The sequence below is a fragment of the Triturus cristatus genome, chromosome 3_1 (assembly GCF_964204655.1).
Source record: "Triturus cristatus chromosome 3_1, aTriCri1.1, whole genome shotgun sequence".
In the NCBI taxonomy this organism is placed as follows: domain Eukaryota; kingdom Metazoa; phylum Chordata; class Amphibia; order Caudata; family Salamandridae; genus Triturus; species Triturus cristatus.
This window is the reverse complement of record NC_140583.1, coordinates 500,467,867-500,495,328: the sequence shown is the minus strand read 5'-3', so window position 1 is coordinate 500,495,328 and position 27,462 is coordinate 500,467,867. Positions and strand designations below refer to the sequence as shown.

Genomic DNA, 27,462 nt, shown 5'->3' with positions numbered 1-27,462 from the left:
TGTATTGAGGATCACCGTCTGCCACTGCAATTATATCCATCAGACCATTTAACTTGTACTGATAGATATTCTATATATATAGTGGTTGTTGGCTGGCTAAAAACAAACAATACTCAAAGTCAAAAATTTGAAGCTTGCAATGATTTTTCATTGCATAACGACCATGCAGCAATTCATATAGTAAAATCTGCTGAATGAAATATGGGTAAGAAGGAAACCTATGTATTTTTAAAAAGTGCCCAAGATACGGAGTTTAGAAATAAGTATTTGAACACCTCTTAATTTGAGGTTATCCATACTAATGTATGATTCAGAGTGCATTTTGCAAAATGTGTTCTTTATTGTCTGTATAGGAGGGTTTCACCCAAGGAGAAGTTGGCTATGATACCTATTTTGAATGTAGGGTGTTCCATGTAGCTGGGGGCGGTGTCTGTTTATGCGGTGCTGTTGTTGCTATCTTTGAATATGATGGTGACCCCACCTCTGGGCTTGAGCGGACGGTCTTGCCTGGCGACCTTGTAGCCAACATGGATGGCTGCAGCGATTTCCAGTGCAGAGGTTTAGGTTAGCCATGTTTCCGTGAGGAAGAGCAGGTCTTGAGCGTAGTCGTGCAGTAGATTCCATATCTCTGTGGCTTGTTTGGTGAGCAAGTGGGTGTTGATGGGCATGCAAATGAGTGTGGAATGTTGTGTGGGTTGTGTTTGGTTTGTGTGAGCATGAGTGGGTGGTTGGTTTATGTGAGTGAGTAGGGTGCCGTTGGTGCAAGAGTGGAGGATGTGGGAGAGTGCAAGAAAGCTTGAAGGATGTGTATGTGAACACTCCTTCCATGTTTGTAGTGTGGCAGCAGTGCGGCGAGCAGCGGCCAGGGTTGGGAGCACGGCGTCATATTTGTGAGGAGAACCAGGTTTCCTGGTGTAGGGCGCGGTCCAAGCACAGACGAGCACTGATGGGCTTGCCTTTGGTACACCTTTGATGTGGCAGTGGCATGCCCGCTGCAGTTCGGCAGTGCAACCGCCATTAAGTAGGTCCCATGAAGGGGATGAGCACAGGGTGTCATGGGCATGAATCCAGTGATGTAACTTTCTGAGCATATGGGTGAGGGGAAGTCCAGTGATGTCACTCCCTGTGCAGCTGGGTAATGGGAAATAAAGACCTCTTGCTTAGCTTAGTTTTTTAAAGACGGTTTTGCTGGGAAACCAGAGTTGTCACTTCCTGTGCAGATGGATGATGGGAAATTCAGTGATGTCACTTTATGTGCAGTTGGATGATAGGAAAACCAGTAAGTAAAAACAAATGTTCTACCATTCTATATTCCCACACTTTTCCTGATAAAAATGGTACTCTACTTGTTTGGATGATCCTATTGAGTATGACAGGAAAGCCCCCAAAATGTGACATGAAGACATCGCATTTTTGGCATGAAAAACAACCATTTTTGGTGATATGAAAGGCTGTGGAGTTAGTGCCTGGGCTTGGCCGCCACCCAGAGAAGCCTACAAAACACAGACATTTCAGAAAACTAGACACCCGGGGGAGTCCAGGGTGGCGTGATTTGTGTGTATCCCACCTTTTAGGGTTTTTACCCACTGTGCTGTAAAAAATTCAAACTTTGGATAAAATTATCTCCTTTCCTCATATTTCTGTGAGGGAAAGCTCCGGATCCACAAATTTCCTGCCACCTAGCATCTATTCATGTCTCCCGATAAAACCAGTAGCTCATTTGTATTACTGAACCTGGTGCCTATGTTATGAAATGCCCCAAAACTTAATATGGAGAGAGCAAATTATTGGTATGAAAAACAACCCTTTTTGGCAATGTGGGTAGCTATATAATTTGGGCCTGGACTCGGCCGCTAACCAGGTAAATCTACTAAACCCAGACATTTCTTTAAACTAAATGCACCGGTGTGGCCAGGTTGGTGAGACGTCTGTGGGTCCCTCTACAATTTCTTAACCATAGTGTCCTGCAAAACCTCAAACTTTGGCTAAAATCAATCCCTTTCTTGCATTCCTGGGAAGGAAAGTTCCAGAATCTGTGGTGACTGACATAATTCCTACCATCCAGCATTCCCACACTACTCCTAATAAAAATGACACCCCACTTTTGTGGCTGGGCCTAGTGCCAGTGACAAGAAAGGTCCCAAAACGAAACAGGGAGACGTCAAATTTTCTTCATCAAATGAGAGGAAGTTGGGATTTACCCCCTGCAGGCCCATATGTCAAAAGTATGCCTGAAAGAATTCCTCTTACTTGCCATGGGAATGTGAATGCCCTGGGCAGAAACGTTGTTGGGGCTTTAGGGTTGGGGAGGCCCATTGCCTGTGGGGTCCACCCACACTCTATAATCTATATCCCTGGTGTTTAGTGGGTTTTCTCACATTCAGCTTAAATCCACTCATTTTGCTCTAAGGAGGCAGAAAGACTCTTGGGCCAGAATTGGATGCACAGACTAATACAGGGGCAGGCTGATCCACCTCTTTTTTTCTGCATTTTTCCCTGATGTCTAGTGGGCTTCCCCCTGCACGTAGATTGGGGTAAACATCCCATGTCCATCCCTAGGGGAGACAGAAAGACTGTTGCGTATGGGGGTGTGTGGGAAGAACAGGCCTATGTCTGGGAGACAACCCCTAAACAGTAAATAGAATAATTCCCTGGTGGTTTAGTGGGCTTTCTGTACAGCTAGTGGGGCAGATTGAGGGTAAACATCCTTTATCAGCCCTCATGGGGATCAGAAAGACTGTTCTGCTTGAGGGTGGGGGGGTTGTTTGAGCACAAGCCCATGACTGCTTCCCCCAATGAAGAGTAAATATAAATCCCTTATGGTCTAGTGAGCTTTCTGCCTCCAATAGGGGGGCAGATTGGGAGTAAATGCCCCCTACCTGCGCCGCGGGGGGGGCAGAAAGACTGTTGTGCCCAGGGTGGGTGACAGTACAGGCTCATGCTCAGGGCTGCTGCTCCTCCCCAAAATGGTATCCCTAGTGTCTAGTGGAGTGGATCCCTGCTTGGGGATCATGTGCCCGGTACCTTCCCCAAACAGGGTCCACTAGGGAGGGCCGTGATGAAAAGGGGACAATGTCACCTTTCCAACACTGCTTCTCCCATGTTGTTTGGTGCACAGGCTTATTCCCCCAGCACCGATCAAAAGTGAAAGGAGATCGCACCATTAGCATGGCTTGCTTTCACCTCTGTTTTTCTGTGACGTCAGGTATGGGAAGATAGAGAGAGACCCCTTGTAGATACTCAAGGGAATAGGGTACTCTTTCAAGTGTCTGCTAGCCGTCCCTTGAATACATGTACAATAATGTGATATACAGTAACTCAATATTGTAAGGTTAACACGCAAGTTAAAAAACAGTTGACATTTTTTTTGTATAGAACATATAATACATCATGTTTAAAAATTGTAATCTGATCTAATCCCTACTTAGCATTGATCAGCACAATGAATTTTATCACAAATACATATTCCAAATTAAAAATCTACAGAACAAACCATTAAATTAGATTGCATTCCATACACAAACATGAGACGGTCAACAAGATTTAAAATGAAATAAAAATAAAACAGCCCCGTTATGAACCCGCATAACAGAGAGAACACACCATGAAATAAGACACTACACTCTGTCTTCTGTTACACATCCAAATATTCTACTGGAAATTGACCACTTGTGGGATATAAAAACTTTTTATCTCTACATGTGGATATCCGGTTCTCTGGATTGTGTCTGTCCTAAGCGTCGACGCGTTTCGAGGGGCTTTCTTTTATGCCGCTATCTTTCTCAAGACCATTGATAGGGGTGTTCTTACTCAATGTTCATGAAATTACTCCTGTCTTGAAGAGAACATTTATTTTAAATTATTATGTGGGTCAATACGTTGTCAATGTAAATTGTATTAATTTATCCTTGTCTATGTTCCTTGTTTTGCAGTCTAACATTTATCTGGTATAAAACTTGGTTATCTACCACTTATGTTCCTTACTGCCCCACCTCATTGGGGCCCACGAGTTTATGTTTGCTCCCCCCTTATGAATCGGGAGCCCCCTTTCCCCTGTTTATTTGCTCACCCTCTTTTGGTTTTGATTTCAGCGACCTATATATTTTAATATTTCTCACCTTGATCTAATTTTCTTTTCCTTTTTTTCCTTTCGTATGGCCTGCTATGTATCAATAGGCACTATTTCCTTTCATGAAGTGAACTCATCTCGGCTCGTTTTATCACTTATCACAATCTGAAAAACACGAATCTTTAGTAATATAGGGTATATATCATACGGTAGCTACACTGTTTTAATAACCCCCCCCTTTTTTTTATTTCGATAAAGAGTGAAATAATTACCTACCTTTCTGATAGTTTCGTTATTGTACCCGCATTTACACCTTCGGTTAAACCTGAGGATCAGATCACGCGGGAAAGGCTTAAAAAGGACCGGAGCGGATAAAGCTTCCTTCGTATTTTTACAGCCCCCTTGTCCTGCAAATAAAAGGGTTGAATAAGACTTGTTTAGGTATCAGGAAACACTCATTGGGTCTACTCCCATACCCCTGTGCTACCGATGTGTCTGAACGGGAAAGATAAAGTTTCCCGATCCATTTTATGCCTCCTATTACTCTTACCTCTAGCGTGCTGGCTTTTTCGTAAATGCGGGGTAACTTCTTTGGATCTGCTTCCGCTGTTGTCTAATCCTGTCCCCTATTTGTTCTAAGTGCTATCTTGCCCTATAGGCCCGCGTTTCCATGTGACCCTGTTGGACCAATACTATCCCATTTGTGCCCCGGTTCACTCTTTTTTGTATTAACAGGCCTTCTGATACGCTGCTGCCTAAGTATTCTGTTCTATCTATACTACTATTATTCAATCCTATTAGGTAGACCAATCTAAGTTTGAATGCTATTGGTTCCCTAACCCACGTGATCGTCTATCGGTCTCTGTATCCGAGTTATTTTTATCTTTATTCTTTCGTGTATCAATTACGTATTATTCACGGAATTCCAATTATTTCATTAAACCCTCATAGCATTTCTCTGAAGTATTACTTTTATACTAGTTATACCTTGATTTATGTTTGTATTTGCCAAGCGTGTTCTTCGATCCTTTATCTTTCATTTTCATCCTCTCTATACTGATACTATTCAATAACGTTAGGAGGAGCCCTATGAGCTCGGATACTATTGGTTCCCTTGAACACGTGGTCTACTCACAGCCTTTGTTTACGCGATTTTTTTACTTTATTGTTCCATGTATAGCTTTACATATTGATTTCGGGATTCCCATTATATCATTAAACCATCATTGTATTGCTACGAAATGTCGCATATCTGCCTCTTTTTTATATTTATATGTGCAAGGCATACTCTTATCTTTCTTTCTTATAGTCACTTCTGTTCACAGTTCTGTTGTCATTTGGGAGCATATAAATTATCATGATTGCCTCCCTGCTTTATCTAAGAACTATTCTTAATCTATTTCATTCTGTAACGGCATATAAATTATCATGATTGCCTCCCTGCTTTATCTGAGATCTATTCTTAATCTATTTCATTCTGTAACGGGACTTGCGATCTTGTCTGTTGTGATCCTATGCTTCCTCTCCTGCCATTGTATCTTTCAGCATTGCTTTCCCACCATGCACTAAATTATTTCACATTCCTAGTTGGTTTTTTTAATAATTTTAATTGAGGAGACAGCACCCTGTCCCTCTCAGTCCTAGTTGAGATGACTTGTGTTGTTATATATCTGGATAGGAATTTTCCCCACCCCACCCTCTGTTGTATTATAGGTGATCGTCCCTCCTCCTAAATGCATGTGGCTGCATATTCTGAACGTGATTATTTATAAATCCCCTGGGGTCTAAGACTCACTGAAAACTGTCATGAACCCCCTATGTCTGGCTTTTAATGATACTCATCCAATCTTCCTTGGAATTTAACCCCTTATCAACTGTATTAAGGTAACACATGAACCACTGTTCACGTTGTTTTCTTCTTTTGGTCAGGTCACCTCCTCTCCTGTTGATCGTAATTTTTTCCAGTATGAACCATTGGAATTGATTATAATCATGTTTCCATTGTCCATAGTGGTCTGTGAGTGGAGCATTTTCTTTTTTATTTCTGATTGCAGACTTGTGCTCGATCAGGCGGGTGCGGAGTTCCCTACCTGTCTCGCCAACGTATCCTAATCCGCAGGGACAGATTACGAGATAAATGACGTTTTTACTGCGGCAATTGTTTAAAGATTTTGCCCATATCTGCTTGTTGTTGTACGTAATATTTTTTGTTTCAATACACTGTGTGCAGATTGAACACGTACCGCATTTGTAGTTGCCCTTTGCTTTCTCTCCTGCCAATGTAGTTTGGGTATTGTCAGTGTTTTTATATGTTTTCACTAAAGAGTTACGGATGGTTTTATTACGCCTAAATGACAACAAGGGTTTTTCTAATTTCTTATCAGCTTCATGATTTAAGATTTTCCAATTTCTATTCACTATGTTCTTTACTCTGTTGCTCGTATTTGAGAATTGTGATACAAAAACAATTCTGCCCGTTGATATGTCCTTTTTGTTTTTATTGGTTTCTAATAGACTTTCTCGATCGTAGAACCTTGCCCTTTTTAAGGAATGTTTGATTAACTTTCTAGGGTAACCTCTAGCTTTCAATTTCACTGTTAAAACTTCCGCATGACGATAAAAATCTTCCAACGTTGTACAATTGCGTCGTAGTCTCAGAAACTCCCCAAAGGGGATGTTGTCTTTCTGGGATCGCGGATGATTACTGTCATACGTTAGTAAAGTATTTTTATCAGTTAGTTTTGTAAACAACTCCATCTGTAGTACATTGGCCACGTTTTTTATTTTTATGTCCAAAAACTCTACATATGAATTGCTGTAGTGTGCTGTGAATTTGAGGTTTGGGTCACCCAGGTTGATCCATTCCAAAAAAGACTCTAATTCATGGCTCTCCCCGTTCCAGATGAAGATGATATCATCTATAAAACGGTGCCAACCCTGAATATTTTCAAAAAAAGGAGCCATTTCGTTAAAAATATGTGTCTGCTCAAAGTTCCCAACATAGAGGCATGCCAGGCTTGGAGCACAGGTCGCCCCCATGCTGGTACCTTTAACCTGAATATATGCATTCTCCTTAAATAAAAAAATGTTATTTTTGAGGACCATTTCAATGCATGACACAATAAAGTTTTTGTTGGCCCCTGCCAGATTTTCCTTGTCTAAAATTTCTGAAATTACTCTGATGGTATCATTTTGGGGAATATTTGTGTATAATGCTTCAATGTCAAGGGTGACCAAAATTTGGGTCACCCCATTGAAGCTCTGCCCTTCAAATATCGAGATGGCATGGGCTGTATCTTTAATATAGGATCTCTGTTTTTGTACTATAGGTTTTAAAAAGTGGTCAGCGTACCTACTCAAAGGTTCTAATATCGAGTCTATACTACTGACAATGGGCCTCATAGGAGGATTATTGATGTTCTTGTGGATTTTCGGTAGGCCATATATGGCTGGTGTTATAGGGTGCATGTTCAATAAATATTTGTATTCATTTTCACAAATCCACCCCTCTTCCCGTCCCTTTTTCAAAAGGGAGGCTACTTCTCTCTTGAGTTCTTCTACGGCCGTAAGGCGAATAGGTCGATAATGTTCCCTAACGTCGAGAAGATTCCTCATTCTCTTGTCATAATCCTTAGAGTCAAAGATAACAACTCCCCCACCTTTATCGGCGGGTTTGATAAATATATCATCACACTCCTGTAATGATTTTAATGCTTTTTTCTGATTGACTGAGAGATTATGGTTATTGTATTTGAGTTTAATATTACTCATGTTTTTGATCTCCATTTCCACAATCCTTTCAAATAGCTCAACATTTTTGTTGACCTGGCCCAAATTCGGGGTAAACGTCGATTTAGGTTTAAAACCCGAAACATTTGGTAATTGTACATATTGTTTGTCTTCAAAGAACCTATTTAATCTTATTTTCCTAAAGAACATCTTTAAATCACTTTCAAGCTCGTACATGTTATGGGGGGCTGCAGGCGCAAAGCTTAAACCCTTTTTTAAAATCTCTTGTTCATCTAAAGTGAGTACCTTTTTAGACAGATTTATAATGGGCAGTTCATCTATCTCCAATATTGTCTGTTCCTGGTCGTCAGATATTCCTGCCCTGCATTTTGAGGTTGATGGTTCCTCAGGGGTTCTTGTCGATTGTAATTTCTGTATCCCCTCTGTCCCCGATTTTGGCGTCTCCCTAAAAAAGGCTCCCTATCGAATGCTGGTGTGGTTCTATTATTGTGTTCGACCTCTTTTTCTTCCTCACTGCTAGAGCCTGATGTTTCCGAAAAAGTAACCCGTTTGTTTCCCCCTCTAGAGTATACGGGTCTGGTGTATTGAGGTTTTTCCCATCTTTGGTCTTGCCTATTTTTATAGTATTCCTTACCCAGATAGGGATATACTGTTTCTTCATTGTACCGTTCTACATCTTTTCTTAATTTATTCATTTTTTTATTAATTAAGTACTCTCTATAGCTGGATTCACAAGTTATGGTTAGGTTGTAAATTGCGCAAAATCAAAATAGAGTATATCACAAAACAATGGTCATAGAAAGAGTGCTCAAGGGAACAGGGGGAAGCAACCACAAAGAGTCCCCAGATCTTCAATTAAACAAATTAATTGACGATAAACATGTAAAAAACGTGGTTTGTTCCCGAGCATAGGCAAAGTCAAAATGTCCAGTGTAATTGAAAACAATTGACAAAATCAAGTTCAATCCTTTTGTGTGAGGATTTATCTTTTCTTTATTTTCTCAGTTGTCCTGATCACATATTCCACAGCATCACGCCAGAGGTGCATGCGGCCAACACGTGTTTCGTCTTGGGGTAATACAACCCCCACAACTTCCTCAAGGCCTATAAGTATAATAATCAGTCACAAACAACGAGTACGATGCAAATGTCAATCAGCAAAGGAATACTATTAGTGCGTTTCCGGAACCTCCGTTATAATACGAACAGCACAGTTCCAAGGAGAAAGTGTCACTCGGCAAATATTTTTCTGTGAAGGAGAGTACTCCGTCAATATCTAGGGTCCTGGTGTGTATAGAAGCCTATACACACATATATATTTATATGTGCAAGGCATACTCTTATCTTTCTTTCTTATAGTCACTTCTGTTCACAGTTCCGTTGTCATTTGGGAGCATATAAATTATCATGATTGCCTCCCTGCTTTATCTAAGAACTATTCTTAATCTATTTCATTCTGTAACGGCATATAAATTATCATGATTGCCTCCCTGCTTTATCTGAGATCTATTCTTAATCTATTTCATTCTGTAACGGGACTTGCGATCTTGTCTGTTGTGATCCTATGTTTCCTCTCCTGCCATTGTATCTTTCAGCATTGCTTTCCCACCATGCACTTAATTATTTCACATTCCTAGTTGTTTTTTTAAATAATTTTAATTGAGGAGACAGCACCCTGTCCCTCTCAGTCCTAGTTGAGATGACTTGAACTGTGAACAGAAGTGACTATAAGAAAGAAAGATAAGAGTATGCCTTGCACATATAAATATAAAAAAGAGGCAGATATGCGACATTTCGTAGCAATACAATGATGGTTTAATGATATAATGGGAATCCCGAAATCAATATGTAAAGCTATACATGGAACAATAAAGTAAAAAAATCGCGTAAACAAAGGCTGTGAGTAGACCACGTGTTCAAGGGAACCAATAGTATCCGAGCTCATAGGGGTCCTCCTAACGTTATTGAATAGTATCAGTATAGAGAGGATGAAAATGAAAGATAAAGGATCGAAGAACACGCTTGGCAAATACAAACATAAATCAAGGTATAACTAGTATAAAAGTAATACTTCAGAGAAATGCTATGAGGGTTTAATGAAATAATTGGAATTCCGTGAATAATACGTATTTGATACACGGAAGAATAAAGATAAAAATAACTCGGATACAGAGACCGATAGACGATCACGTGGGTTAGGGAACCAATAGCATTCAAACTTAGATTGGTCTACCTAATAGGATTGAATAATAGTAGTATAGATAGAACAAAATACTTAGGCAGCAGCGTATCAGCAGGCCTGTTAATACAAAAAAGAGTGAACCGGGGCACAAATGGGATAGTATTGGTCCAACAGGGTCACATGGAAACGCGGGCCTATAGGGCAAGATAGCACTTAGAACAAATAGGGGACAGGATTAGACAACAGCGGAAGCAGATCCAAAGAAGTTACCCCGCATTTACGAAAAAGCCAGCACGCTAGAGGTAAGAGTAATAGGAGGCATAAAATGGATCGGGAAACTTTATCTTTCCCATTCAGACACATCGGTAGCACGGGGGTATGGGAGTAGACCCAATGAGTGTTTCCTGATACCTAAACAAGTCTTATTCAACCCTTTTATTTGCAGGACAAGGGGGCTGTAAAAATACGAAGGAAGCTTTATCCGCTCCGGTCCTTTTTAAGCCTTTCCCGCGTGATCTGATCCTCAGGTTTAACCGAAGGTGTAAATGCGGGTACAATAACGAAACTATCAGAAAGGTAGGGAATTATTTCACTCTTTATCGAAATAAAAAAAAAGGGGGGGTTATTAAAACAGTGTAGCTACCGTATGATATATACCCTATATCACTAAAGATTAGTGTTTTTCAGATTATGATAAGTGATAAAACGAGCCGGGATGAGTTCACTTCATGAAAGGAAATAGTGCCTATTGATACATAGCAGGCCATACGAAAGGAAAAAAAGGAAAGGAAAATTAGATCAAGGTGAGAAATATTAAAATATATAGGTCGCTGAAATCAAAACCAAAAGAGGGTGAGCAAATAAACAGGGGAAAGGGGGCTCCCGATTCATAGGGGGGGGAGCAAACATAAACTCGTGGGCCCCAATGAGGTGGGGCAGTAAGGAACATAAGTGGTAGATAACCAAGTTTTATACCAGATAAATGTTAGACTACAAAACAAGGAACATAGACAAAGATAAATTAATACAATTTACATTGACAAAGTATTGACCCACATAATAATTTAAAATAAATTTTCTCTTCAAGACAGGAGTAATTTCATGAACATTGAGTAAGAACACCCCTATCAATGGTCTTGAGAAAGATAGCGGCATAAATGAAAGCCCATCGAAACGCGTCGACGCTTAGGACAGACACAATCCAGAGAACCGGATATCCACATGTAGAGATAAAAAGTTTTTATATCCCACAAGTGGTCAATTTCCAGTAGAATATTTGGATGTGTAACAGAAGACAGAGTGTAGTGTCTTATTTCATGGTGTGTTCTCTCCGTTATGCCGGTTCATAACGGGGCTGTTTTATTTTTATTTCATTTTAAATCTTGTTGACAGTCTCATGTTTGTGTATGGAATGCAATCTAATTTAATGGTTTGTTCTGTAGATTTTTAATTTGGAATATGTATTTGTGATAAAATTCATTGTGCTGATCAATGCTAAGTAGGGATTAGATCAGATTACAATTTTTAAACATGATGTATTATATGTTCTATACAAAATAAATGTCAACTGTTTTTTAACTTGCGTGTTAATCTTACAATATTGAGTTACTGTATATCACATTATTGTACATGTATTCAAGGGACGGCTAGCAGACACTTGAAAGAGTACCCTATTCCCTTGAGTATCTACAAGGGGTCTCTCTCTATCTTCCCATACCAGTTGAGCACAACCTGTTGGTTGGAGAGGGCCTAGGTTTTACCTAGGCATTCAAATTTACTGTGAATTATTATATACCAAAAGAATAATTTCCATCTAACATGGACAAATTAAAAACTTTGGGATTCTCAGAGGATCAATTCAACAGGTTTATCAGCCTTAATCCTCGTACTGGTAATACTAATACCTTGAAAAATATGAGTCAAGAACAACTGATTAAGATTTTGAACCTAAAAAAGAAACTGATCCGCACGGAATTACATGCGGAATTTTTAATTGAATATCTGATGGCCGGGGTGATTCCAATTGGATTACAAGTAAGGAATGAGCCCGGACTTTTCACGGAGAATCCCAAATTCATAGAAACCTGGACACATATAGCTAATCGCTGCAGCCGGGATTGGCTCATTCTTATTATCGAGACAGCCCAAGAACTAATAGAGATAGAAAGAAATCAATAGAAGACTTGGAGATCCAACTTAGGCAAAATTCAGCTGTGGAAGAAGCAAAGAAGAAGTTGGAAGAATTAGAAAGTGAAGCAGACAGCTATAGAGAGTACTTAATTAATAAAAAAATGAATAAATTAAGAAAAGATGTAGAACGGTACAATGAAGAAACAGTATATCCCTATCTGGGTAAGGAATACTATAAAAATAGGCAAGACCAAAGATGGGAAAAACCTCAATACACCAGACCCGTATACTCTAGAGGGGGAAACAAACGGGTTACTTTTTCGGAAACATCAGGCTCTAGCAGTGAGGAAGAAAAAGAGGTCGAACACAATAATAGAACCACACCAGCATTCGATAGGGAGCCTTTTTTAGGGAGACGCCAAAATCGGGGACAGAGGGGATACAGAAATTACAATCGACAAGAACCCCTGAGGAACCATCAACCTCAAAATGCAGGGCAGGAATATCTGACGACCAGTAACAGACAATATTGGAGATAGATGAACTGCCCATTATAAATCTGTCTAAAAAGGTACTCACTTTAGATGAACAAGAGATTTTAAAAAAGGGTTTCAGCTTTGCGCCTACAGCCCCCCATAACATGTACGAGCTTGAAAGTGATTTAAAGATGTTCTTTAGGAAAATAAGATTAAATAGGTTCTTTGAAGACAAACAATATGTACAATTACCAAATGTTTCGGGTTTTAAACCTAAATCGACGTTTAGCCCGAATTTGGGCCAGGTCAACAAAAATGTTGAGCTATTTGAAAGGATTGTGGAAATGGAGATCAAAAACATGAGTAATATTAAACTCAAATACAATAACCATAATCTCTCAGTCAATCAGAAAAAAGCATTAAAATCATTACAGGAGTGTGATGATATAATTATCAAACCCGCCGATAAAGGTGGGGGAGTTGTTATCTTTGACTCTAAGGATTATGACAAGAGAATGAGGAATCTTCTCGACGTTAGGGAACATTATCGACCTATTCGCCTTACGGCCGTAGAAGAACTCAAGAGAGAAGTAGCCTCCCTTTTGAAAAAGGGACGGGAAGAGGGGTGGATTTGTGAAAATGAATACAAATATTTATTGAACATGCACCCTATAACACCAGCCATATATGGCCTACCGAAAATCCACAAGAACATCAATAATCCTCCTATGAGGCCCATTGTCAGTAGTATAGGCTCGATATTAGAACCTTTGAGTAGGTACGCTGACCACTTTTTAAAACCTATAGTACAAAAACAGAGATCCTATATTAAAGATACAGCCCATGCCATCTCGATATTTGAAGGGCAGAGCTTCAATGGGGTGACCCAAATTTTGGTCACCCTTGACATTGAAGCATTATACACAAATATTCCCCAAAATGATACCATCAGAGTAATTTCAGAAATTTTAGACAAGGAAAATCTGGCAGGGGCCAACAAAAACTTTATTGTGTCATGCATTGAAATGGCCCTCAAAAATAAAAAAAAATTATTTAAGGAGGATGCATATATTCAGGTTAAAGGTACCAGCATGGGGGCGACCTGTGCTCCAAGCCTGGCATGCCTCTATGTTGGGAACTTTGAGCAGACACATATTTTTAACGAAATGGCTCCTTTTTTTGAAAATATTCAGGGTTGGCACCGTTTTATAGATGATATCATCGTCATCTGGAACGGGGAGAGCCATGAATTAGAGTCTTTTTTGGAATGGATCAACCTGGGTGACCCAAACCTCAAATTCACAGCACACTACAGCAATTCATATGTAGAGTTTTTGGACATAAAAATAAAAAACGTGGCCAATGTACTACAGATGGAGTTGTTTACAAAACCAACTGATAAAAATACTTTACTAACGTATGACAGTAATCATCCGCGATCCCAGAAAGACAACATCCCCTTTGGGGAGTTTCTGAGACTACGACGCAATTGTACAGCGTTGGAAGATTTTTATCGTCATGCGGAAGTTTTAACAGTGAAATTGAAAGCTAGAGGTTACCCTAGAAAGTTAATCAAACATTCCTTAAAACGGGCAAGGTTCTACGATCGAGAAAGTCTATTAGAAACCAATAAAAACAAAAAGGACATATCAACGGGCAGAATTGTTTTTGTATCACAATTCTCAAATATGAGCAACAGAGTAAAGAACATAGTGAATAGAAATTGGAAAATCTTAAATCATGAAGCTGATAAGAAATTAGAAAAACCCTTGTTTTCATTTAGGCGTAATAAAACCATCCGTAACTCTTTAGTGAAAACATATAAAAACACTGACAATACCCAAACTACATTGGCAGGAGAGAAAGCAAAGGGCAACTACAAATGCGGTACGTGTTCAATCTGCACACAGTGTATTGAAACAAAAAATATTACGTACAACAACAAGCAGATATGGGCAAAATCTTTAAACAATTGCCACAGTAAAAACGTCATTTATCTCGTAATCTGTCCCTGCGGATTAGGATACGTTGGCGAGACAGGTAGGGAACTCCGCACCCGCCTGATCGAGCACAAGTCTGCAATCAGAAATAAAAAAGAAAATGCTCCACTCACAGACCACTATGGACAATGGAAACATGATTATAATCAATTCCAATGGTTCATACTGGAAAAAATTACGATCAACAGGAGAGGAGGTGACCTGACCAAAAGAAGAAAACAACGTGAACAGTGGTTCATGTGTTACCTTAATACAGTTGATAAGGGGTTAAATTCCAAGGAAGATTGGATGAGTATCATTAAAAGCCAGACATAGGGGGTTCATGACAGTTTTCAGTGAGTCTTAGACCCCAGGGGATCTATAAATAATCACGTTCAGAATATGCAGCCACATGCATTTAGGAGGAGGGACGATCACCTATAATACAACAGAGGGTGGGGTGGGGAAAATCCCTATCCAGATATATAACAACACAAGTCATCTCAACTAGGACTGAGAGGGACAGGGTGCTGTCTCCTCAATTAAAATTATTTAAAAAACCAACTAGGAATGTGAAATAATTAAGTGCATGGTGGGAAAGCAATGCTGAAAGATACAATGGCAGGAGAGGAAACATAGGATCACAACAGACAAGATCGCAAGTCCCGTTACAGAATGAAATAGATTAAGAATAGATCTCAGATAAAGCAGGGAGGCAATCATGATAATTTATATGCCTTTACAGAATGAAATAGATTAAGAATAGTTCTTAGATAAAGCAGGGAGGCAATCATGATAATTTATATGCTCCCAAATGACAACGGAACTGTGAACAGAAGTGACTATAAGAAAGAAAGATAAGAGTATGCCTTGCACATATAAATATAAAAAAAGAGGCAGATATGCGACATTTCGTAGCAATACAATGATGGTTTAATGATATAATGGGAATCCCGAAATCAATATGTAAAGCTATACATGGAACAATAAAGTAAAAAAATCGTGTAAACAAAGGCTGTGAGTAGACCACGTGTTCAAGGGAACCAATAGTATCCGAGCTCATAGGGGTCCTCCTAACGGTATTGAATAGTATCAGTATAGAGAGGATGAAAATGAAAGATAAAGGATCGAAGAACACGCTTGGCAAATACAAACATAAATCAAGGTATAACTAGTATAAAAGCAATACTTCAGAGAAATGCTATGAGGGTTTAATGAAATAATTGGAATTCCGTGAATAATACGTAATTGATACACGGAAGAATAAAGATAAAAATAACTCGGATACAGAGACCGAAAGACGATCACGTGGGTTAGGGAACCAATAGCATTCAAACTTAGATTGGTCTACCTAATAGGATTGAATAATAGTAGTATAGATAGAACAAAATACTTAGGCAGCAGCGTATCAGCAGGCCTGTTAATACAAAAAAGAGTGAACCGGGGCACAAATGGGATAGTATTGGTCCAACAGGGTCACATGGAAACGCGGGCCTATAGGGCAAGATAGCACTTAGAACAAATAGGGGACAGGATTAGACAACAGCGGAAGCAGATCCAAAGAAGTTACCCCGCATTTACGAAAAAGCCAGCACGCTAGAGGTAAGAGTAATAGGAGGCATAAAATGGATCGGGAAACTTTATCTTTCCCATTCAGACACATCGGTAGCACGGGGGTATGGGAGTAGACCCAATGAGTGTTTCCTGATACCTAAACAAGTCTTATTCAACCCTTTTATTTGCAGGACAAGGGGGCTGTAAAAATACGAAGGAAGCTTTATCCGCTCCGGTCCTTTTTAAGCCTTTCCCGCGTGATCTGATCCTCAGGTTTAACCGAAGGTGTAAATGCGGGTACAATAACGAAACTATCAGAAAGGTAGGGAATTATTTCACTCTTTATCGAAATAAAAAAAAGGGGGGGTTATTAAAACAGTGTAGCTACCGTATGATATATACCCTATATTACTAAAGATTCGTGTTTTTCAGATTGTGATAAGTGATAAAACGAGCCGAGATGAGTTCACTTCATGAAAGGAAATAGTGCCTATTGATACATAGCAGGCCATACGAAAGGAAAAAAAGGAAAGGAAAATTAGATCAAGGTGAGAAATATTAAAATATATAGGTCGCTGAAATCAAAACCAAAAGAGGGTGAGCAAATAAACAGGGGAAAAGGGGGCTTCCGATTCATAGGGGGGGGGAGCAAACATAAACTCGTGGGCCCCAATGAGGTGGGGCAGTAAGGAACATAAGTGGTAGATAACCAAGTTTTATACCAGATAAATGTTAGACTGCAAAACAAGGAACATAGACAAGGATAAATTAATACAATTTACATTGACAAAGTATTGACCCACATAATAATTTAAAATAAATTTTCTCTTCAAGACAGGAGTAATTTCATGAACATTGAGTAAGAACACCCCTATCAATGGTCTTGAGAAAGATAGCGGCATAAAAGAAAGCCCATCGAAACGCGTCGAGGCTTAGGACAGACACAAGCCAGAGAACCGGATATCCACATGTAGAGATAAAAAGTTTTTATATCCCACAAGTGGTCAATTTCCAGTAGAATATTTGGATGTGTAACAGAAGACAGAGTGTAGTGTCTTATTTCATGGTGTGTTCTCTCTGTTATGCGGGTTCATAACGGGGCTGTTTTATTTTTATTTCATTTTAAATCTTGTTGACCGTCTCATGTTTGTGTATGGAATGCAATCTAATTTAATGGTTTGTTCTGTAGATTTTTAATTTGGAATATGTATTTGTGATAAAAACCATTGTGCTGATCAATGCTAAATAGGGATTAGATCAGATTACAATTTTTAAACATGATGTATTATATGTTCTATACAAAATAAATGTCAACTGTTTTTTAACTTGCGTGTTAATCTTACAATATTGAGTTACTGTATATCACATTATTGTACATGTTTTCTGTGACGTCAGCACACTGTGTGTACAGCAAAACAAACAAAAAAAAAAAAAAAAAAATTCTGGATGCTATTCTCTTGCCACCCTGACTTTGATTTAAGAAAAGAAAATATTTCGGGTGAAGCTTTTTCTTTTCCAGTGTGATGGGTGACCCATTGACATCCACGGCACTGCAAAAGTAGTGCAGTTAACATCAACGGGTCCTCCACTGCACTAAAGTGGGTAAGAAAATGAAAAACCTGAAACATATCCAAAGGAGACAAAAATGCAAGAAACAATCAACCCTGCCCATAGTCGCCTGGACTCATCTAGGCAGTGTATGTTATTGTTGCAAAGTTTCATTCAACATTGTTGTTTTGTTTTAAATGATATTGCTGGACAGCTGCACACTTTCAAAATGCTCATTTTGATTGGCTCCCAGCTGGTTGATATCTACCCAGGAGATTCACAGCTAGTGCCCGAGACAAGCACCATTTCAGCAACAACCCACATATCACTATAAATCTAGTATTTGTAAAGCGCACAGCTACCCGGCGGCATCCTGGCGCTGGGTGCCGTTGGGAAGATTAAGCGAGCTATTGCCCAGAGTCACATGGTGCTGGGCTGACCTGCCACCGGTGCCGGGGATCGAACCGTGAGCCCCAGCGTCCGGTGTCAGTCGCCCTGGCCGCAGCGCCACACCTCTTCCTATGCATATTCCACTAACAGCTGACTGTGAAGATCATAGAGTTTTAATAAAGGAATCGATTGCTCATCTAGTTCCTAGAATGTACCTGCACTGGGAGACGTGCTGCTGCAGAAGACAGCTTTAGAATCATTCACTTTTCTGTGTTGAACATGTACATGAAAGTAGTTCGTATTCCCGAAATAAATTAGTAACAGAAAACGTCCCTTTTCATTTGTTAATATTATTTATTTTAAAGTGCATCACGTCTTTTGTAGTCCATGGCTGTTCTGATTATGTTTTAAGACAGCAGCCGTCTGATTATCCAATATTCAGCAGCGGCTCCACCGCTAAAGCAGCGGAGCGTCGCCCCACGGCTCTCAGAGCAGTGGAAAAAGGAAAAATAAAATTATAATAAACACAACGTTATTATTATTTTACTTTTAGTATGGGCTACGGGGCTAGGGTGGGGTGGGTTCACAGGGAGGAGGAAATATGTATGCGCCATAAATGCGCATGATATTTTGGCTGTCCGTCTTGGGCCGGCCAAACAGCCATGCGAACTTTGCATTTCTCGTGGCTATGTTGCACAGCCGGGTGAAGAACAGTCCCAAGGCTCCCAGGCACTGTCTGCGCGGCCAACCAGGCAGCTCAGAGCAATCATGATGCTGCTGTCATTCTGGTGACGGCAGCGTCGTGATTGGCTTAGGGGAGTCTGCGTGTTGCCGGGAGCTAGGAAGAGAAGAGGATGGAGGAGAAGCTGCGGCCGTCATCAGGTAAGTGATGTTTTAATTGTTTTTATCCTCCTCTTCCCCACCACCTCCATTCCGTAGCAGCCACAATTGCCAATGATACTTATTATAAAATATGTCTAAATTCAAAACCTTTGTATGTAGTCTTTTATAAGGTATATAGTGCAACATGTTATACAAAATAAACAGATATTTTAAAAGGTGCGTTATCATGCTCATATTTAACTTACAATAAAAATGATTTTGAAGCTAATGCACTTTTATTTCATTCATTATTTTTAGCCCTTTAAAATATAGTCTAACATAAATGACTAAAGATCTATACCTCCTCTCATATTATTAGCTTGTTGGTTTCACTTCTGCAGGAACACCTCAAGTGTATTCACTTCAGCTTCACTTCAGAAGAGGCTTTAAATTCAACATCCATTCAGCAAGACGATGTTCCATTTTGTCATGAATATAGAATGTCGTCACTGTAGTAATTTATTAGAACTCTGTGGTGAAACTGCAGTAAACCACTAGGAAATCAACTGATAGATTGTTGCTGATGGTGTTGGAAGTACATGCTTCGATGAGAAAGGTGTCCGAGAATCTATAGGAAATGTCCCCTTATTAGGTTCTGCCTACAAGACAGGCACTGTCTGTTGCACAAATATTGTTAGCTTACAGTAGGCTTAATGCCTGACCATTGCTTACCTTTGGTTGGCTTTATTATCACTCATTGGCTTACTTCTTATTCATTAGTGTGTGTATGCTTTCCTTTATGTTCTTGTGTTTGTCCTTCAACTGAATCGTGGATGCATTACTGTGTCCTTCCAATGCTTGCTTTTTTGGGGCTGCTTTTTTCTTTCTGTTTAGGTACTCGCAAGAGTTTTCCAGCTGTCTTCCTAGTTAGCTTCTCTTTCCCTGTTCCCTCTGCTCTCTCTTGCCCATGGGCTTCTCCCCAGTCTCAAAGGCGAAAGCTATTGGTTTGCCAATGTTTGTTTTACTCTTCTAGAGCATTAACCATGAATTAATTACCAAAATAAAATCCTTCATTTTGTTCATGTACTGCAGCCTCCTCTATAGGAAAACATTTGAACTCTGCAGCCCCTGATCCACATAAATTAGTTGTTCCTTGCAACTCTGCATGCAATTTGCAGTGGAACAATGAGGTAACATCAGACAGCCTGCTGCTACTTTTGGAATAACGTGTTATTCAGCAGGCTGTACTTTTTCCTCACGTGGCTATGGAAGACATTTGCAAATTTAGAGAAATTGTACCCTTGTTTGGCTTCTAGAGCACTTACTGTAAATTCAAAATCATTTTCTCTCAAACAGTTCATCAAATCCTGGCAGGGTATTATCATTTTCCATATGGTGAAAACACCTTAAAACTCACTATAAAACTTTAAATTAGCATAGCACCACCAGCAAATGGTTTGAGGCTAAAACCTTTTATCATAAATTCTATAGCACCCTTTTGTACCCTCAAAATAAGACTTTCACTACAATGAATTTCAATGGGACAAACATGGTAGAGCCTGATCACCCAAAAAACCCAACAGCTGTGCTGCTTCTAACCTTCCACCTAAATATTCCCATGAAAAACACACCACCTAACAAATAATTGTGCGAATTTCCCTCCAAATTTGAAGGGTCTGAATTGCAATCTCAGTATTATCCAAGGGGTGGGGCACTGCCAGGTACTTATTTACAGGGGTGGAGTATTTTGTTGAAATCTCACAAATCACCTTTAGGGAAGGATTGTGGTTTGAGAAACCCTAGGTGTAGACGATTTGGAAAACCCTACGTTTAGAGGATTTGCATTGTAATAATTCTGGCTAGAATCCCTTCAGAAGGCCCGACAGCCGCAGCTGTCAGGCAGGAGCTTGCATTTAAGCAAAAATCATTAAATATTAAATATATATCCATACAAATATGTGTATATCTACATAGAGGGCCCTTGTGGCTACTCTCTTCTACCATTGAGCTGCCTCAGTGTCATTTATTCCCTTCTTCTATCCATGACAGCATACTGCATGGGGTAATGGTTCAAACCACATCATGCATGGACTCCTTTTTACTTGCGGATGACCGAATTTTCTGATCACATGTGCACATCCACTTGAAAATGTGTGCTCTTCAGTGTCAGGGGCCAGGCTGGTTGGCCAGTCCTTTATTTTTCAATTTTCTCTTTTTATAGCTCCTCAATAATTTCTTTGCTTCTCTTCTTTTTATGTCAATTATTCTTAAGAGGATACTGTAGCCCCTAACGCAGTGCTAAAGGGCTGCTTGCTTGCCACTCATTTCATTTACAGTGCACCACATCTCAAGTGCCCACTTCCTCTAATCTAGGCGACTGTTATGGAATGCTGATCTCCACAGTGTATTATTGTTTTACCATTCCAAAATGGCCGACACTGTTCTAAACCTGGCGGCCATGCTGGAGCTTTAAAACAATGATAGGTTATGTATTTGTTTAGTTTTGCTATTGCAACCATATGTCTGTAACGTTCAGATGTCAGCAGGTTTACTTTTGTATGTGTATTTAGGAATTGATACAGCACAACATACACTCACAATAGGGTTTCTTGGTGCTAAAAAGACCACATGAATATAATGCTCATGTCAAGAAAGAAAAAAAAAGAAGATTGATTCCCATAGTCAGATTACCGTTTTAAATTAACACATGATAGTATCTTGCTGCAGCCACTGAAAAGGCTTTACCCTTGATAGTTTTGCAACTAAATTCAGAATTGTTAACAGATTGTGCTTCGCACTCCTTAACAAATGCCTAGAAGTATACCGTTGAATTCTAGAATGAACATGTAAAACATGTGCAGTATAGAGAACTTTATAAACCAAACACATTGATTTAAATACATTTCTCTCCTTCGCAGTAAGCCAATTAACGGGTCGACAGGACCTCAATAACAATCTCGAGCTTTAAACCTAAATAGGATTCTGAAAGTATAATTCTGGATTAATTGCAATTTCTGAATTTCAAATAGAGGAAGTTCCAGATAGAATTACAGTAATCTAGTCAGGACATTAGGAAAGCATTCAGTATTTGCAACTTCTGCAATGTAGTGGCTTGTTTTCTTTTACTTTAAGTTGCTGAGTTTCTGTGTGTTTTATTGTGGTTGTGTCAGAAGGTGAACGCAAGAATATATCAGTGGGTGAATGAATGGTGCATAAGTGCATAGATCAGTGACAGAGTGCATGTCTAATGACTTCTGAGTGACCAACCCCATCAATGACAGAAAGGACTCTTTTATTCAGAAGCCAGACCGATTGGCATTGTCAATGCTTGTTCTCTCTCTCTATCTCTGCCCTGCTATGACTGCACCATATATATCACACTCGCCATATCTCCTCCTGCCCACAGTCCTGGCTTGGTGCTGAGGCAGGAGTAAAAGAAGAGACTGGATCTGATGAACAGCCCTGGGCTTCAACTGGGAAACGCCAATGATGCGTAGATGTGTTGAGCAGGGCATGTACAATGTATTGCCTGTGAGTCTCTGTAATACTACTATCCCTCACCCCTCTGAGTCTGCTGCTGCCGCCCCACCCTCAGTATCACTCACCCCTCTGGCTCTGCTGCTGTCATCCCTGCCCTCAGTATCATTCACCCCTCTGAGTCTGCTGCTGACATCCATGCCCTCAGTTTCACTCACCCCTCTGGCTCTGCTGCTGTCATCCATGCCCTCAGTATCACTCACCCCTCTGAGTCTGCTGCTGACATCACTGCCCTCAGTATCACTCACTCCTTTGGGTCTGCTTCTCTCACCCCTGCCCTCAGTATCACTCGCCCCTCTGGCTCTGCTGCTGTCATCCCTGCCCTCAGTATCACTCACCCCTCTGAGTCTGCTGCTGACATCCATGCCCTCAGTTTCACTCACCCCTCTGGCTCTGCTGCTGTCATCCATGCCCTCAGTATCACTCACCCCTCTGAGTCTGCTGCTGACATCCATGCCCTCAGTTTCACTCGCCCCTCTGGCTCTGCTGCGGTCATCCCTGCCCTCAGTATCACTCAACCCTCTGAGTCTGTGCTGACATCACTGCCCTCAGTATCACTCACTCCTCTGGGTCTGCTTCTCTGACCCCTGCCCTCAGTATCACTCGCCCCTCTGGCTCTGCTGCTGTCATCCCTGCCCTCAGTTTCACTCACCCCTCTGGCTCTGCTGCTGTCATCCATGCCCTCAGTATCACTCACCCCTCTGAGTCTGCCGCTGACATCACTGCCCTCAGTATCACTCACTCCTCTGGGTCTGCTTCTCTCACCCCTGCCCTCAGTATCACTCGCCCCTCTGGCTCTGCTGCTGTCATTCCTGCCCTCAGTATCACTCACCCCTCTGAGTCTGCTGCTGACATCCATGCCCTCAGTTTCACTCACCCCTCTGGCTCTGCTGCTGTCATCCATGCCCTCAGTATCACTCACCCCTCTGAGTCTGCTGCTGACATCACAGCCCTCAGTATCCCTCACCCCTCTGAGTCTGCTGCTGTAATCCCTACCCTCAGTATCACTCACCCCTCTTGGTCTGCTTCTCTCACCCCCCTCGCAGTATCCCTCACCCCTCTGAGTCTGCTGCTGTCATCCCTGCCCTCAGTATCACTCACCCCTCTGAGTCTGCTGCTGACATCCATGCCCTCAGTTTCACTCACCCCTCTGGCTCTGCTGCTGTCATCCATGCCCTCAGTATCACTCACCCCTCTGAGTCTGCCGCTGACATCACTGCCCTCAGTATCACTCACTCCTCTGGGTCTGCTTCTCTCACTCCTGCCCTCAGTATCACTCGCCCCTCTGGCTCTGCTGCTGTCATCCCTGCCCTCAGTATCACTCACCCCTCTGAGTCTGCTGCTGACATCCATGCCCTCAGTTTCACTCACCCCTCTGGCTCTGCTGCTGTCATCCATGCCCTCAGTATCACTCACCCCTCTGAGTCTGCTGCTGACATCACTGCCCTCAGTATCCCTCACCCCTCTGAGTCTGCTGCTGTAATCCCTACCCTCAGTATCACTCACCCCTCTTGGTCTGCTTCTCTCACCCCCCTCGCAGTATCCCTCACCCTTTGGGTCTGCTCCTTTCATCCCTGCCTTCAGTATCACTAACCCTCTGGGTCTGCTTTTGTTACCCCTGTCACTGCATCAGTCACCCCTCTGGCTCTGCTGCGGTCATCCATGCCCTCAGTATCCCTCACCCCTCTGACTCTGCTGCTGTCATCCATGCCCTAAGTATCACTCCCCCCTCTGGCTCTACTGCTGTCATCCCTGCCCTCAGTATCACTCAGCCCTCTGGCTCTGCTGCTGTCATCCCCGCCCTCAGTATCACTCACCCCTCTGGCTCTGCTGCTGTAATCCCTGCCCTCAGTATCACTCACCCCTCTGGATCTGCTTCTCTCACCCCCTCGCAGTATCACTCACCCTCTAGGTCTGCTCCTTTCGTCCTTGCCTTTGGTATCCCTCACCCCTCTGACTCTGCTGCTGTCATCCATGCCCTCAGTATCACTCAGCCCTCTGGCTCTGCTGCTGTCACTTCTGTCCTCAGTATCACTCACCCCTCTGGCTCTGCTGCTGTCACTTCTGTCCTCAGTATCACTCAGCCCTCTGGCTCTGCTGCTGTCACCCCTCTCGCAGTATCACTCACCCTCTGGGTCTGCTCCTTTTGTCCTTGCCTTCGGTATCCCTCACCCCTCTGGCTCTGCTGCTGTCACTTCTGCCCTCAGTATCACTCACCCCTCTGGCTCTGCTGCTGTCATCCCTGCCCTCAGTATCACTCACCCCTCTGAGGCTGCTTCTGACATCCATGCCCTCAGTTTCACTCACCCCTCTGTCTCTGCTCCTGTCATCCATGCCCTCAGTATCACTCACCCCTCTGAGTCTGCTGCTGACATCACTGCCCTCAGTATCACTCACTCCTCTGGGTCTGCTTCTCTCACCCCTGCCCTCAGTATCACTCGCCCCTCTGGCTCTGCTGCTGTCATCCCTGCCCTCAGTTTCACTCACCCCTCTGGCTCTGCTGCTGTCATCCATGCCCTCAGTATCACTCACCCCTCTGAGTCTGCCGCTGACATCACTGCCCTCAGTATCACTCACTCCTCTGGGTCTGCTTCTCTCACCCCTGCCCTCAGTATCACTCGCCCCTCTGGATCTGCTTCTGTCATCCCTGCCCTCAGTATCACTCACCCCTCTGAGTCTGCTGCTGACATCCATGCCCTCAGTTTCACTCACCCCTCTGGCTCTGCTGCTGTCATCCATGCCCTCAGTATCACTCACCCCTCTGAGTCTGCTGCTGACATCCATGCCCTCAGTATCACTCACCCCTCTGAGTCTGCTGCTGACATCACTGCCCTCAGTATCCCTCACCCCTCTGAGTCTGCTGCTGTAATCCCTACCCTCAGTATCACTCACCCCTCTTGGTCTGCTTCTCTCACCCCCCCCTCGCAGTATCCCTCACCCTTTGGGTCTGCTCCTTTCATCCCTGCCTTCAGTATCACTCACCCTCTGGGTCTGCTTTTGTTACCCCTGTCACTGCATCAGTCACCCCTCTGGCTCAGCTGCGGTCATCCATGCCCTCAGTATCCCTCACCCCTCTGACTCTGCTGCTGTCATCCATGCCCGCGGTATCACTCCCCCCTCTGGCTCTACTGCTGTCATTCCTGCCCTCAGTATCACTCAGCCCTCTGGCTCTGCTGCTGTCATCCCCGCCCTCAGTATCACTCACCCCTCTGGCTCTGCTGCTTTCATCCCTGCCCTCAGTATCACTCACCCCTCTGGATCTGCTTCTCTCACCCCCCTCGCAGTATCACTCACCCTCTAGGTCTGCTCCTTTCGTCCTTGCCTTCGGTATCCCTCACCCCTCTGACTCTGCTGCTGTCATCCATGCCCTCAGTATCACTCACCCCTCTGGCTCTGCTGCTGTCATCCATGCCCTCAGTATCACTCACCCCTCTGGCTCTGCTGCTGTCATCCATGCCCTCAGTATCACTCACCCCTCTGGCTCTGCTGCTGTCATCCCCGCCCTCAGTATTGCTCACTCCTTTGACTCGTCTGCTGTCAACCGCTGATCGCTCACACTTCGGGTCTCAGTGCCACTCTGGGCTTGGTTTCACTCACCCCGTGCCCTCCCACAAAACCCTACTATCACTCCAACACTGGATGTTACTGCTGCCTCCTCGAGCCCGGTGTCATCCAGCTGGTCACCCCTCCTCTCCATGTGTTCCTGGGTGTGTCTCACACTGCAGACAGCTCCATCGCTCCTCTCCTCACCACTTGGGCTCTGGTTTCTACTCATCTCCGGGGTCCAGGTGTCGCTCGCACCTTTGGGCCCCAGTGTTACTGACTCCCATGGGCCTCCGTGGCACTAACCTTTCGGGCGAAGGAGCACTCGTCTATTTTTCGCATAGGTTACTCTCACCTCTGGAACGTGTCATCTCTCTAAGGTTCGCAGGGCTGTTCACACCCCGTGCTCCAGTATCCGTCCTCACCTCTTGGTTCCTGCGTCTCTCTCTTCTCCGAGCAGGGTGTGACACACCCCGCACCCTTTACGCTCAGCTGCTGCTCCCTCTCCGGCCGTGGTGCCACTCACTCACACAGGTTATCACTTACTTCCTGTCACCAGGGATGCCGCATTTCATGTTAGACTTTTTTCCACAAACATTATTTCCGAGTGCGTTAGTCAGCTTGGTTCCATTGTGAAGAAGCGAAACTACAACTCCCAAAATGCAGTCGACTGTAAAATGAAAGACCCTTACTATGAGGTGCGGGATTGCAGAACCCAGAGCCCAGGGCTCCGGTGTCACCCTCAGGCTTCAGCGTTATTCCCCGTGCCTCCATCGGGTGTCACTACTCATCGAGTTCTAGTGTCACTTACCTTTCGATTTCCTTTGTTGGTGATTTCTCTTCGGGCACCTCCTCGCGCTCGTCGCTGAAGTGCAAATGTCTCTCCTGAAAACCCCGAGCCTCACCGTCTCCCGCCTGTTCAGGGTGTCACTCAGCTCACAGGAGGCTCTTGTAGCCCGTGTGCGGCTCCAGGCGCAGTCTCTGCCCCGCTAGAGCTATCACAGTCTGTGCGCAGCTCCGGCAGTCTCTCCCCGGATCCCACGGTCTCTCCCGCACTCTGCGTCCTTCCTCTTCGCGACAGACTGAAAGTGGCACCTCTGCGCGGCTTCCCCTTCCTCCAGAATCGCGTCTGTCTCATGCGAGAGTCCTGCTTCCTCCTCTACCGTGCCAGTGCCACTTATCCCCTCCCGGACTCTTCTGCCGCGCTGCCTCCGCGCTTCTCACCTTAGTCTTTCCCACTTGTTCATTCCCATTCCATGCTTCTACCCTTGTTCTCTCTGTGGCGTCCCTTCCTTTCTCGGACTTCTTCTCTCACTCTCTTCTTCACTCCTTCACTCACCCTGGCTGACTTATCTCTCTCCTCTCACTGTCTCGATCTCCTCTGTTCCCCACTAAAGGCTCAGTCCCTTCCACTCTCCCCTCTTTCCATAGCTGCAAAGTTTTGAGACTGCTTGTGTGTGACATTTCCATGTTTCGGGTATG

The 27,462-nt window shown here is 42.9% G+C and overlaps 1 protein-coding gene across 3 annotated transcripts in view; it reads right to left on the bottom strand.

Moving 5' to 3' along the window:
• The window catches only part of FES (FES proto-oncogene, tyrosine kinase), a 580,113-nt gene extending 552,935 nt beyond the window's left edge, over window positions 1-27,178 (bottom strand). Inside the window, exon 1 of one of the 3 annotated variants that reach the window (XM_085644363.1) lies at window positions 26,792-27,178. The gene's annotated coding sequence lies outside the window, so the exon portion shown is untranslated. Of the gene's footprint in view, window positions 1-26,335; window positions 26,521-26,791 lie in introns of those variants that run through there. The other 2 variants (XM_085644367.1, XM_085644366.1) reach the window with 2 other exon arrangements.
• Window positions 27,179-27,462: the final 284 nt, after the last annotated feature.